This window comes from Psammomys obesus, unplaced genomic scaffold (genome assembly GCF_907164565.1).
Source record: "Psammomys obesus unplaced genomic scaffold, mPsaObe1.curated_primary_1811, whole genome shotgun sequence".
NCBI lineage: Eukaryota > Metazoa > Chordata > Mammalia > Rodentia > Muridae > Psammomys > Psammomys obesus.
In genome coordinates, this window is record NW_026596073.1 from 11,718,311 (window position 1) to 11,732,340 (window position 14,030).

The 14,030-nt window shown below is 43.6% G+C and overlaps 1 pseudogene; it reads right to left on the reverse strand.

The window, feature by feature from the left end:
• Nucleotides 1-12,964: 12,964 nt before the first annotated feature.
• On the reverse strand, nucleotides 12,965-13,477 carry LOC129690495 (gamma-secretase subunit APH-1B-like; annotated as a pseudogene).
• Between the last annotated feature and the right edge of the window lie 553 nt (nucleotides 13,478-14,030).

A 14,030-nucleotide genomic window follows, 5' to 3' on the forward strand; every position in this document is an offset into this window, starting at 1 on the left:
CTGAGATTGTGAGTTTTTGTTACTGTTGTTGCTGTTTGGGGTTTTGTTGTTGTTATGTATACAGTAGGCCTCCTTTTCCAGTTATCTCGAAACTCCTAACCAAATCTTGGAGTTTACAGAGGCAAGAGGAAGAGAAAGTCCCAGAAGAGAACAACATATGTGATTAAAAGGACAAAAGAAAAAGAAAAAGGATGGCAGAGGTTCCCTTGCATGAGAGAACACCGGCTCTAGGTGTCCGGAAGTGCAGGGAATTGCCTTGACTTGTCCTCACTGTGACCATGGCTGTCTCAGTGCCCTGCGTGCGCCTCTTCCACCATTTCCACCTGATTGGTACCCTGGGAGTTGTCCCACAGGCTCCCTGGACTCTAACTTAGAACTTGACTCTAATGTTGAGTTTGGCCAGTGAGGTATTCTGATAAACTTAAGAATAGGAACACTGAGGCGCTCTCTCCCTACCTCCTTCCCTGGTTTGTTGGCTGTCTCTCTCCACTGGAAGCCACAACCCTTGTCAACAGCTGTGTCCACAAGTTCTCTGGGTCTGAATCTGGCAAGCACAGTCTCCCCTTGTGCCTTCAGACTTGGCAGGGGCAGGGATGGTGGTATTCTGATGTTACCAGTTCTGAGGTACAGTACCATCCAGTGATCTCTCTATTTTCTTAGTAAACTCTGCCCCAGGCATCCAATTTGAGGGGCCTCTGTTCCCTGCCGAGACTCAGAATGATAGAATTATCAAAACCATATGTTGGTCTTCCAAGGCTAGCATGCTTTCTTCATGTTTGGAATCAGACTATTGCCTGGGTGTCCTCAGTGGGGACATTTGGGACTAATAAATGTATAAATAACTTATCTCCAGTTCCAGTGATTATTTCTAATGCTGCTGCTGGTGGTAATACAAAGAGTAACGACAGCTGTTGTCAGGTCCCATTCAAAGCCCGCAACAGATGTTCTTCAGAATTGGGCTTCATCCTCAGAACAAATCAGTGCAAGTGTCTTTTATTTCCATCTTTGCATTTAAAACCATTTAATGTTAAAGTTACTAAGGAATTAGATAACAGCCAGGCACGATTGTGCATGCCTGTAATCCCAGCGCTTGGGGAGGCAGGAGCAGGTGGATCTCTGTGAGTTCAAGGCCAACCTGGTCTACAAAGTGAGTTCAGGACAGCCAGGACTATCACACAGAGAAACCCTGTCTTGGAGAAAGAAAAGGAAAGGAGAAAGAAAGAAAGAAAGAAAGAAAGAAAGAAAGAAAGAAAGAAAGAAAGAAAGAAAGAAAGAAAGAAGGAAAGAAGGAAGGAAGGAAGGAAGGAAGGAGAAAGAAATAAAGAAACAAAGAAAGAAACAAAAAAAAGAAACAACAAAAGAAAGAAAGAAAGAAAATAATATTTACCCCATTTCATACAACTAAGGCACACATTCATTGCGTTAACCTCCGTAGAGTCTTGATTCAGAGACCATTAGACCTCTCCTCAATAACTCTGTTGTATTAATTACAAGAAATTAATTGTGTTGGAGACAATTTAAGTGGAGGGAAGATTTATGTTGATTCATGCTTTCAGAGGGCTCTGCTCATCGTCACGATGGCGGCATGGTGAAACAGCTCAAACCATGGCAGGCGGAGCATTCGGCAGAAGCTGCTCACGTCAAAGTGGGCCAGGGAACACCGGTTGAGTGTAACTTCCATAGCTCCATGCATCGTAACCTATTTTCCTGGAGATGGGCCCTACCTCTTAAAGGTTTCAGAGCCTGGGGAAGAAGCATTCTAAACATGAATGTGCAGGAGACTTTTCAAATTCAAAGCATAGCATCGATTATAACATTTCCTGCTTCTCTGCCTTCCTTTTATCTTCAGGGTTTGTCGTCACCTGATACACTTACATTTTTCTCAGCCTACTTGATATCTATCTCCATCCCCTTGAAGTGAGTTCCAGGAGGAGAGCGATCTTTGTTTTATTTGTTGCTAGATTCCAGCACTTGAAAGAATTCTAGGCATACACTAGATCCTTAATAAAGCTTTGGAATAAAGATTGAATGAGGGAGCTTGAATTCACAGCTAGGTGTGTCTTGTTTGCAGGTCTTTGTGTCTCTGCACCACCTTCCTCAGCAAGTCACAATCAAGATGAATAGATAATAGCCTCAAAGAGAACGGACAATAGCACTGTTTTTTGTTTTGTTTTGTTTTTTATCCAACTCGGCCATTATGCAACCTGCTATGACCAAAACATTAGACAGCTAATGAAAGGAAACAAACAATGCTGGTGTTGTTGTTTTCAAAAATACATTTACTGTCAAGTCACCCAGACATAGGGTAAGAGTGTGTAGGCTTTGGCAGCCATGAGGCACTGTCTGGAGTGCCAGAGAGAAGACTACGGAGAAGAAATTTTGTGCAGAGAGAAGCTACCCACTGTCCACTTAGTATGGGCGCTCACTGGATGAATGGAAGCTTTCTTCAGGATCCAGGGGGCAAATGACATACTCACGCAGACTGAGCAAGCAAGGCCAACTGGTCTGGAGCCACAGATGTTCTAGGACTGAATTCTGATGTTGCCTTTTCCTTGTTCTGAGGGAACCTGCTAGATTCGTTTCCCAAGGCACAGACTTAGGAAATGCAGAGAGGAATGCTAGAGAATTGGTGGCAAGAAATAGACTCAACTATGGCTGTACTGCAGGATAACATCACCAGGTGCCTCAACAAGGACCGTGGCTTCAGCATGCTGTCTCAGTCCATTCATGCTGCTATAGCAGAATGCCACAGGCTGGTGATTTACAGTTGAAATAAATTTATTTCTTACAGTTAGGGAGGCTGGGAAGTCCAGTATCGAGGTGTCAGCATTTGGTGAGGGCTTCCTTGTTGTATCATCTTGTTGGGGGATGGTGGAAGGGCAAGCGAGTACCAGGAAGCTCTTGCTTCTTTATAACAGACTCACTCCAAAGAGTTTTTGTCAGCATTGATCTATCTACTAGGAGTCTGATCACCTTTTAAAGAATTCACCACCTAACACAGTTGCATTGAGGGCTAAGTTTTCACCACAGCACAAGGGGATACCTGACTACCCCACCACCCCCCTTGAACTTGGACAGGTTTATTTAAGCTTTCCAGGTCTCCGCTTCCTTAGTTATATTATTGGTAGTAATAGCACCTACTTCATTGTTGCAATATCTGTCATATAAGAGGTCCCTAATAAAGAAGGGCTCAGAATGACAGTTATGCCTAATAACTGAACTCAAATAGAGGGTCCTGCTAGCTGGAATTCACCATTTTCTCCAGAATCAGATTCCTTCTTACTGGGAGGAATGATTTTACTGTAGTATATTTTTTAAAAAATATTTTTATCAAAAAAAAATTAAAAAAATATTTTTATCAGTTCTTTCACTGATTTCATACACTGTATTTTGGTCGTGTTCCTCCTTTCCTCAACTCTTCCTGGCCCACCTCCATTCCATACCCACCCATTTTTTTTAATATCCATCAAATTTTTTTTTTTTTTTACTATCCATTTATACTTTAATACTTCATTTAAAAAAATACCCATTGAGTTAAAATTGGTGCTGACTTTGGGTTCTTGGGTGTGTAGCCGTCCACTGGAGTGTGGCCAACCTACCAGCCCACAACATTAAAGAGAACCCTCACCTAGAGGTGGCACTTCCTACCCATGTCCCACTCCCATGCTGGGATTTTGTCTGACTTGATCTTGCACAGCTGTGCTGGACAGCTTTATGACAACTTGACACAAGCTAACGTCATCTGAGTGGAGGGAGCCTCACCTGAGAAAATGCCTCCATAAGTTCAGGTTATAGGCGAGTCCTTAGCTCATCCCCTTAATTAGTGATTGATGGGGGAGGATGTCCAGCCCATTGTGGGTGGTGCCAACCCTGGGCTGATAGTTCCTGGCTGAGCAAGACATGGGGAGCAAGCCAGTGAGCAGCACCCCTCTATGGCCTCTGCATCAGCTCCTGCCTCCACGTTCCTGTCACTTGAGTTCCTGTCCTGACTTCTTTACTCACCTGGAAGTGTAAGCCAAGTAAACCTCTCCTTCCCCAAGCTGCTTTGGTCATGGCATCACATCACGGCAATAGAAACCCTAAGACAACAGGTCTGTCACAATTGCTGTGAGTTCAACTGTTCTGCTGAATCTGGAAAATACTGTTTCTTTGTAATTATCAACTGCCTCTGGCTCTAACAATCTTTCTGTCCCATTTTCCACAGTGATCCCTGAGCCCTGGGAGTAAGGAGCCTTGGCTGGAGGTAGGGGGAGCTTTCAAAGAAGGGGAGACGGAACATAGTGATCTAAAGGAGGAAAGGGAAGTAAGGAATCAGGAAGGGTTAAATGGGGTGGGTGGGCAGAGTAGAACGCTGAGTACAGAGAGGGATAATGAGCACTAAAGAGCTCCTGAAAAAGTCATATGAAAGCCTGCTCTGGGAAGCATCTGCAGCAGCTTCCCAAATACACACACCACACACACACACATATAACAAGAGTTAAACGGAGTTGCCCACAGCAAGAGAGTCCCCTCCACTAGACACCAGAGACTAGCAAATAAAAAACTCGGTTCTGGGAATGGATTGTCTATTGGAGTCATTGGCCAGTGAGGTCCCAAAGACCCTCAGATATTACAGTCTATTGCCATTGTTTTCAGTTACCCTCCAGAACTTCACAGGAAGATCCTACTTCAAGAGGAATGACTTTGACCCAAGTCCTGAGAAACTCAGGTTATATAGGTTCTGCAGACTCTTAATATCATCAGGTGAGGTGTTTGTTTTGTTTTGCTTTGATGTTGTTTTCATAAGGATCAGGTAGAATTAAAAGCCTGACTATTGGTTCTAACTCTTCTCCCCTACCCCCCATTTTTCCAGACAGGATTTCTCTGTGTGTCCCTGGCTGTCCTGGAACTCACTGTGTAGACCAGGCCTGCCTCTGCCTCCCATGTCCTGGGATGACAGGCATGTACCCCACCCCACCCCAGCTGGCTCTAATTCTGAGTTCCCTGGGTGCCCCTCCCCAGAAAAAGGCTCTAAGCCATCCATCGTCTTCTTGGAGATTAATCCTGATCACATTTTACATTTCTGTTAGAAATATGTTTAGACTTGCCCTCCTGATGAGATCAGAGATCTCTGATTTGATGAGGTCAGAGAAGTATAACTGTCACCATAGACCTACAATTTATTTCCTGAAAGAAAACAATGAATGGAAGGAGCTCTGAGAATGAGCAGCCCATCAGACTCTCAGGCTCAGCTGTTACGCATGAATATTCCCTTTGTCCTGTCCCCGGGGAAGCATGTATGCACCAGGTAGGGCCTGGGGTCTTCTCCCATTGCTCTCCATATTGCTTTTGAGACAGGATAACTCACTGAGCCTGGAGCACACTGATGCAACCACATTGGCTGGCCAGGGAGCGATCCCCTATGTCTGTTCCCCGGGGCTGAGATTACCAGCAGGTGTGCCATCACGGCAGACTTTTACATAGGTGCCTGGGCTCTAAACTCAAGTCCTCGTGCTTATTGAGAAGGAACTTGACTGACTAAGCCGTGAGAGCCTGGGACTGCATATTAAACGCTTCCTCGTATCTCACCAGGCATTGTTGAGCTCTGGGGACGAAGCCACAGAGACTTGCCCTGTGCTATCAGTGACGCCGAGTAAACCCACAGAGCACCTAGACAGCCCACAACGAGAGAGGTTCTGAGTCTAAGCATGAAGTCTTAAGTCTTAACCTATGGGTCAAAACCCCATGGGGGGGGTCAAATGACCCTTTCACGTGGTTTGCCTAAGACCACCGGAGAATACAGATATTTACATTATGACAGTAGCAAAACTACAGTTATGAAGTAACGATGAAAATCATGTTCCTCTTGGGGGTCACCACAATATGAGCAACTGTATTTATAGGGTCACAGCGTTAAGCAGGCTGAGAGCCACTGCTCGCAGTTCCTCAGGTGCACATGTGGTGGACGGAAAAACCTGCCGGCAAAACACTCACACAGATATAAAATAAAATAATAAAATAAAATAAAATAAATAAAATAAAATAAATAAAATAAAATAAATAAAATAAATAAATAAAGCTTTAAATGTTTTTAATTATAACTTGTTCCTGCCTTGCTATGTCTTGCTTACAATAGAAATAACATTTTATTTCATTCTATTTGCATATTTTATCTAATTCTCACAAATGAAATCATGCTGGTTAAAATCAGCTGATGATAATGAAATGGAAGACCATACATGGAAACAGTAAAATTAAATAAACTTAAAGGAATGCCCTGTGTCTATAGAATTGTGGCCATGTACCACAGCCACAGATGAAGGACACCACTAAAGCGTCCTCTAAGCCAGCACTGTTTAAACCAAGGCAGGTCATCTGTGGGGCTGTAAACACGGAACTAGAGGGAAGAACAGAGTTTTACTCTGGATGGCCAGAAACTACCAGGAACCTAGTTTTGTCAACACTGCTAAATATTTAGCCACATAAATTACCCGTCTGTTACCTGAGCCAGATTAAATTCAAACAGGAAAGTCCTCTTCGTTGCTATTTAAAAAACCCAGGTCACTATTTAGAGTACAGAACAGTCTGTGCTTCCGCCAGAGACTGATTTCATTAGAAAGTCCACATTTTGTGCCTTTAATGAGCCCATCCATTTTATTTACTCACTTCTTTGAGGACATTAGTTACTGCTCTTAGCAAAAACAATCACCAACTCAACACAGTATCAGTTTAATTCAACTTCATGTCATAGACTAGCCCAGTGTGGGTTCAGTTGGGTCTTTAAGTAGGGCACGGTCCACTAGGGTGTGGCCTGGATAGAATCAGTCCTTTGATGCAGTTTACCCACTGTCTGGGATGGTGGAATAATTTTTCAATAAAAGAAGGGTGTGTGTGTGTGTGTGTGTGTGTGTGTGTGTGTGTGTGTGTGTGTGTTTGCATGTGTACGCTTGTAAGTGTGAAGGCCAGAGGTTGACTCTGGATGTCCTCAATTGCTTTTTGCCTCATTTTTTGAGATAGGGTCTCCCACTCATCTTGAACTCACTGTATTGGCAAGACTGAGTGGCCAACAAGCCCCTAAGATTCTCCCATCTCCATCCCCATGTCACTGAGGTCAGCATATTTGGTTTTTACATGGGTGCCTGGGGATTCAAATTGAAGTCTTCAAGCTTGTAACACAAGCACTCTCCTGACTGACCCATCTCCCCAGCTTCCAACAGGTGAAATTTTAGGTCCAGTCAGCTAAAAACTAAAAAGTGAATAAAGGTGAGTTACAGGAAAGCATTTGTGTGAGGGTCAGGGGGAGGTGTATTATTCAAGAGCATTTCTTTATTTCTAAGATGATTTCCTTTTCATCAGTTCATATTATGATCAGGACAGTTTTAAAAATTAGTTTGGCACAAGAGCTAAATTGAGGAAATAAAACTTTATATAATTTCTTTTTATTTAGTCAAGAAACAAAATTTATGAGAGACACACATTTCAAAATTCGTCTGTAGGAGTAAGCCAGATCATGACAATGGAAGTTTATTTGGAAGAAACCGAAGCAGTTCCTTGAATATCATTTCAATGGCTAGCCAAAGTAGGAAAATGCTAAGCCTATAATGTGTTGTATGCCTTTGGAAAAGCACTGACTCAAATTACATGAATTTTGCTTCACATTTTGCACAAAAAAAATTAAAACGCATGACCCATCAGTCAGTGCATTTCTGCAGACAGTACTCTGCACTTAAACAAAATCACCAAAATATAAGCAGCGTTTGCATGCCGAATAAATAAAAGTGTCAAAAGAATTTTTTTTTGGGGAAAAAAAAGAGTATTAGGTTAAACCCTTCCAGAAGCAGATGTTGACTGCTTTACATCAAAGCGCATTTACAGGCCTCTCGCACAGTAGCAGTCAAGGTGGGAAAGATAGAGCCTTCACAACACTGCCAAGTCGTGGAAGCAAAGATGTTGGCTTAAGAATGGTGAGAGAGAGCGCTCAGCTGCCATTTTCCAGTGAACCTATAGCCAGACAGATCTGGGTGTTGGCTAATGATATGGAGACAAAAGTCACGGAAAATGAAGCCGGCAGAGTATTGTACTGCGATTACACGTATGCACAGATGTTAACCCAACCAGCCTGTACTTACGACAAATACGACTGCCGTGGGAAGGAAGAAGTCTTTCATCTTCTCAGCCTTACAGCCAATGAATACATCTGTGAACTATATAAAACCAGAAAGGATTATGTTGTCCCTAAGTGTGTCTGGCATTTAGGACTTCGTGTAGGATTGCATTCTGAAGGCACAGCTGCAGTTACTGGAACACGTTCTGGCTTAGCGAGCCAGAGTGAGGACTTTGTGCCAAGGTGTAAATCAACAAACCACTTCCTTCATTAAGAGAGAAGTCAGCGGAATATTGAAATTCGTGGATCTGAAATTCCACGGAAAGATCATTTAAATGGCGTTATAATTTTTGAGAGCTAGTTGTTGGAACTAGATTTTGGTAAAGGGTTAGGAAAGAACACTGCTCTGTATTCTGTATAAAAAAATTAAAGTGGCTACCTGGCTTGCTAAGAGTCTATCTTCCATTCTCCTGTGTCATTGCTTCCCTATGAAGCATGGAGTATCCACACGTCTGATACTCCCTACAAGTGCTAAGTCATCAACCCAAAGAAAAGTGTAGCACTAACAGGCAAGCATGTTTGTCACATGAAATCCCTTACGTATTGGTAGAACGATCTTCAGTGTGTGCAGGTATAATTTTTTGTTCAATTATGACCCTAGAACAATCAAAAGTTATGTCTGAGAAGCCACTATGTTCATCATCCAACTGTCCCCTACTCCCAGGAACAACATGCATCATAAATTCTGTTTTCTTTTACATTTGACCTGATTGTATTTATTGAAACGCAAGTTTATATGTACCAGTCTAATAATAAGTGGATTTAATGTTAAAAACATGGATTTTGTATGTTTCAATTCCATTTTTTTTTTTCTGTGACAGGGTCTCATGTAGCCTAGGCTTGCCTAGAGTTCCTTCTGTAGCTGAGGCTGACCTTGAATTTCTGCTTCTCCTGCCTCCACTCCCATACACTGGGATTAAAGGCATGGCTCACCCTGTCCCATTTATGGAGCGGTAGAGACTGAACTCGGAGCCTTGTATGTGGTAGGAGCACTCTCTACAGCTGAACTGCATCCCTGGCCCTTGTTTCCATTGCAGGAATTTATTTTCACTATCCTAAAAGAAGCACTGATCGCTAACAGGCTGAAATAAAGACAAAGAGAGAGATTCTTAAGACTTTTTTAAAAGACATTTTAGAGGCCATCCTGATACAAGGGGGTTGCATGAGATCAAAGCCCCCACAGCACTGTTACCACGGAATCTCAGGTCCGGGCCAATGGGATGTGTTTAATCTCCATGACTCAGATAGTGGAAGGACAGAACTGACTCTCACACGTTTTCCTCTGACCTCCACACATGAACCATCTCCCCCCAACACACACACACACACAGAATCCTGACCTTCAGGCCCTGGGCCTGCCTCCTGGGCGGGGAGCAAATTTCTCCCTTTGGATCGTATGCTGAGCCTAGACAGTTCTCTCAGGATTTGAAACCCAAAGTACAGGTTGCTTGTGAAAACAAGGTAGGCCTTGCGTACAGATTGTATGCACACAAAGCTCCTCAGAGTGTGAACAGCCCCAGAGGGAAGGAACCGGCTCCCACAGTGGAGAATTCTGAAACTCTCAATCAGAATCAATTGTTAAAAAGATCTGTTTGCAAGGCAGGAGGATGCAATCTATGTAATGCCCCGGAGCTCTGTTTATAGCGTGATTGTTTGGGAATGTGGAACAGGGACACTCCAGCTGTTATCTTGGGTGAACCCCACAAGTATCACAGAAGCTAACATCTGCAAACCAAAAATGTCCATGGTGCCCCCCTCATCGAAGTGTTTTGAGGATCTGATAAATTCATCCAGGTGAAACTCACAGAATGGACCTGGCTTCCGGTGAGCTCTTAAACCCAAGAGAGAGGCTATGTTATCGAGGAAGAACCACAGCGCAGGTAGTGATGGAACTCAAATGACCCTCAGAAAGCAGCAAGGACACAGAGAGAGACCTGGGCTCTCAACTTGATGTCTGGCAGGAGGAGAGGGCCTGGTATGCGCGGATGGATTTCAGAAGGACCCTGAGAGGGATCTAGAAGAGCTCTTTACTCTCCTCACAGCAGAGAGGTCAAGCTCAAGGGGGCCTTGTGTAAACCGTCTGGATCCACAGGCAGGAAATGCCTTTAAAGGCTATTTCAATCTACAGGAAGCTGGCCTGAGAGAGTGAGTGGGCAGATAGGACTCTCTTTAGTTTAGCTTATTAGTTATAGTAGAAACTACTCTTTCAAAAAAAAAAAAAACAAAACAAAACAAAACATGTTGACATGGGATGAGTATGGAATGAGAGAGATAAAACAGTAGCTGGAGGGGATGCAAGGTGGAAAGTTCTTTCATGTCAGAGGAAACACGGGCAGGCTTGTTGCTGAGAGAAAGGAACGAGTGGGGAGAAAGGGGTGATTAATGGGGCAGGAATCTAGGAGCATGGGAGGAGACCCAATCAAAAGAAAAAGATCTGGGAGTCAGTCTTAACCATGCCCGGGGTGAAAGGAAGCAGGCAGTCATTGAGGGCAGAGAGAAATTGGAGGATCATTAAGTTGAAGAAGTTTTAAAAGTTCATGTAGAGACGCCGGGCTTCCAAAAGCAGGTAAACACAGCTAATGGGTTGTGGCAGATACTCAAAACCGGCTTGTTCATTCTGTCTGACCTGTTGTCCCACATGGATGAAGAGCCAGCTAGAGAGCAGATTTAGCCTAATGGTCTATTTTCTTACAAACCTCAAGCTAGGGCTTTCATCTTTTTTTTACTGAGGTCTAATACAAATAACAATTACTATTTTAATCCCTTTTACTACTGAAGGGCAGTAAGCACATTCACAGCAGAGTGCAGCCATCACCCTCTCCATCTCCAGATGCCGCCATCTCAGACAGAAACCTTGTGCCCATAAACAAGGACTCTGCCCCACTCCCTCTCCAGCTTCTGGCAAAGGCTGTTCTACTTCTTGTCTCTGTGTTTGCATGTTCTGGGTTCCTCACGTAGGTGGAGTGATCACAGTGTCTGAGCTTTTATGCCTGCCTCATTTCACTTGCCATCATGTTTTCAAGGTCCATTCATGTGGAATGTGCCAAGATCTTGTTTCTTTCTTCCCTCCCTCCCTCCCTCTCTCTCACATATGAAATAATGCTCATATATATATATATATATATATATATATATATATATATATAGAGAGAGAGAGAGAGAGAGAGAGAGAGAAATAATAAGTTATATACATATGAGCATTATTTCTTTTTAATCCCTCTCACTACTCAGGTGCATTAAGAACATTCACAGTGATGGGCAGCCATTGCCACTACCCATCTCCTGATGCCATTCTTTCTTCATTCATCTGCTCAGAAATATTCGGATCATTTTCGCTTTGACTTAATTGTGAAGAGAGCTATTGCGAACGTTGGTCAATGACCATTGTTTGAGTCCCTTGCCTTCTGTGGGCTAGCATATGTATCGATGTACGGCCACATCACATATTAACTCTTGAGAAGCAGCGAACTGTTTTCATTGCAAGTGGACTGTCTTTCCATGCATGAGGGTCCATTTCTCTACATCCACACCAACGCTTGCTGCTTTCTGCTTTCTTTTTGCTCTTGATAATGGCCAGGCAGTGATGTGAAGTGGTAACCTGTTGTTCTTTAACTGTGGTAAAATATGCATAACACTTGCCATCTGTGACCTTTGAAGACAAATGTCTTCAAATGTTCAGCAGCGTCAGCATACTCTGAGATTTCTGAAAGGAATATATCATACAACACATATGACTTTACAAACCCGCATGACTTTACAATGCCAACCATAGCAGGTACTCTAAACTGGCTCTCACACTGCAGCTCTTGTATGGATTGTCTCCAAGCTGGAGACCAAGTTTAGCTTAGTCTGTTTGTGTACAAACCTCTCCAGGACTCTCTCTCTCATTTTACCCATTAAACAATTACTCTCATGCTGGGCAGTGGTGGCTCACACCTTTAATCCCTGCACTCGGGGAGGCAGAGACAGGTAGATTTCTGTGAGTTTGAGGCCAGCCTGGTCTACAAAGTGAGCCCAGGACAGCCAAGGCTACACAGAGAAATCTTATCAAACATAAACAAAACAAAAACAGAAACAAAAAACCAACCAAACAAAAACAATTGCTCTCTGTTCTTGCCTTCTTTCAACTCCTAGCAATACCTGCTCAGTAGCAATCAAAAAACTGACTTCTGCATTGCAAGCGAGACCATTACGGTTTCTGTTAGTGTGTGCTAAGAAGTCAGTGTTTTGGGAAACACTCTCAGTATTGTGATTTTTCTTTCAACTATGTTTACTGACTTTTAAATATATATATATATATATATATATATATATATATATATATATATATATATATATTTACAGCCATGTTCAATAGCTGTAAAACTGGTTTAATAGAATCTGTATTAGTAGGGAGGATACAATAAGGATCACCCAAAGAGTAGACACAGAATATGGACACAAAAGGCTATCCAGAGGAATAAATAGCCACTGGAGGAGCACATTTCATTACAGGAATCTGTCTGTCCCCTCCCCTCTCTGGGGTTACATTGCTGTAACCAGATGACACATGGCTGAGGAAGAGAAAGTTTAAGCCCCAGGACTTTATCTTTGAAGAGATCCTAAGTGCACCTCAACAGAAGGCCCGTGTCACAGATGCAGGGGTTTGCTCATGGAGCTTCCAAATCTTGGAGGGAACAGAGCTGAGGTGGAGGGAAGGATGCTGTCCACCAGAAAGAATCCAGAATTATCTCAGCTGTTCTGCTTTCACACTGTGTCACTTCACTCAGAGCTGTTCCTGCTTCTTCCTGCTCATGATTAAACTCTTAAAAAAAAAAAGTTCTAAAGAAGAAAGTCCTTGTCTTTGTAGAATTTCAGGCTTTGGCAGCTGCCTCCAGCAGAAAAAAAAGAAAAAAAGCCCAGATGCTCATGAGCACCGTGATTATATATGCTGATACCAGATTTGCCGAATAATGAGGACTTAGGAAGGTCTGGGCAGACACCAGCAGAAGGGTCAGGAGAGCAGTATGGAGGAAGTATCACTTCTCACATCCATCAAAACCCGCAACACCCCAGAACATGAGCAGCCTGATGATGACAGGCATCATGAAAGCCGAATTCAGGAAGATCTGAGGAGACTCAACATGAAGGCCCACTGTGCCTGTCCCCAAGGAGTCAGGCAGGGTTTTCACAGAGGAAGACTCTCCGCTCATGATTCCAAAGGCCAAGCCAGAAACACAGGCCAACAGCCGCAGTGAGGGAGCTGTCTCCTCAGGTTTAAACCCTCATTGGCTTTTTTTTTTTTTTTAACAGTCTATAATATGCAAGCCTGAACAGTTCTTGAACACAGACAGAGAGTCAACACTCTAGATAACCCTGGATAGTCGCCACCTCCAAACAGCAGCCTGTGTCTTCAGAGGAGGCACAACTGTGCCCTTTCCTAAAAAGAGCCTTCCCCCCCGGAACTTAGAAGCAGCAGACTGTCTAGCCTGGAACTGCCTGTGTGCTTTCATGAAGCAGCCCCTGGAAAAGCTGCGGTGTGGCCTGCAGCCTGGCTGCACAGTTGAGGCATCTGGGGGAAACACAGACTGATGCTTCCGGGCTCCCCCTCCAGAGCTGATCATCACAGATGCTCAGGACAGCTGAGAATCACTGGGGTCCGATGGGAAGTGCCTGAGAAGACCCAAGGGGAATGAGGTTCAGATTTAACTGTGTTCCGAGGCAGCTTCTGCTGAGTAAGTAAATTTCCAAATGTGGTAACCTAGGTAGCCCTTGTCTTTTTATGTAGTGATGTCACAGAAGACTGAAAGGCTGTTCTGTCTGTGAATGGCTTTGCTGTCCTTCAGCAGCACCGTAGGCTGTGCCTGTAAATGCAGTGACCTGCACTGACATTATAACCTAGCCAAGG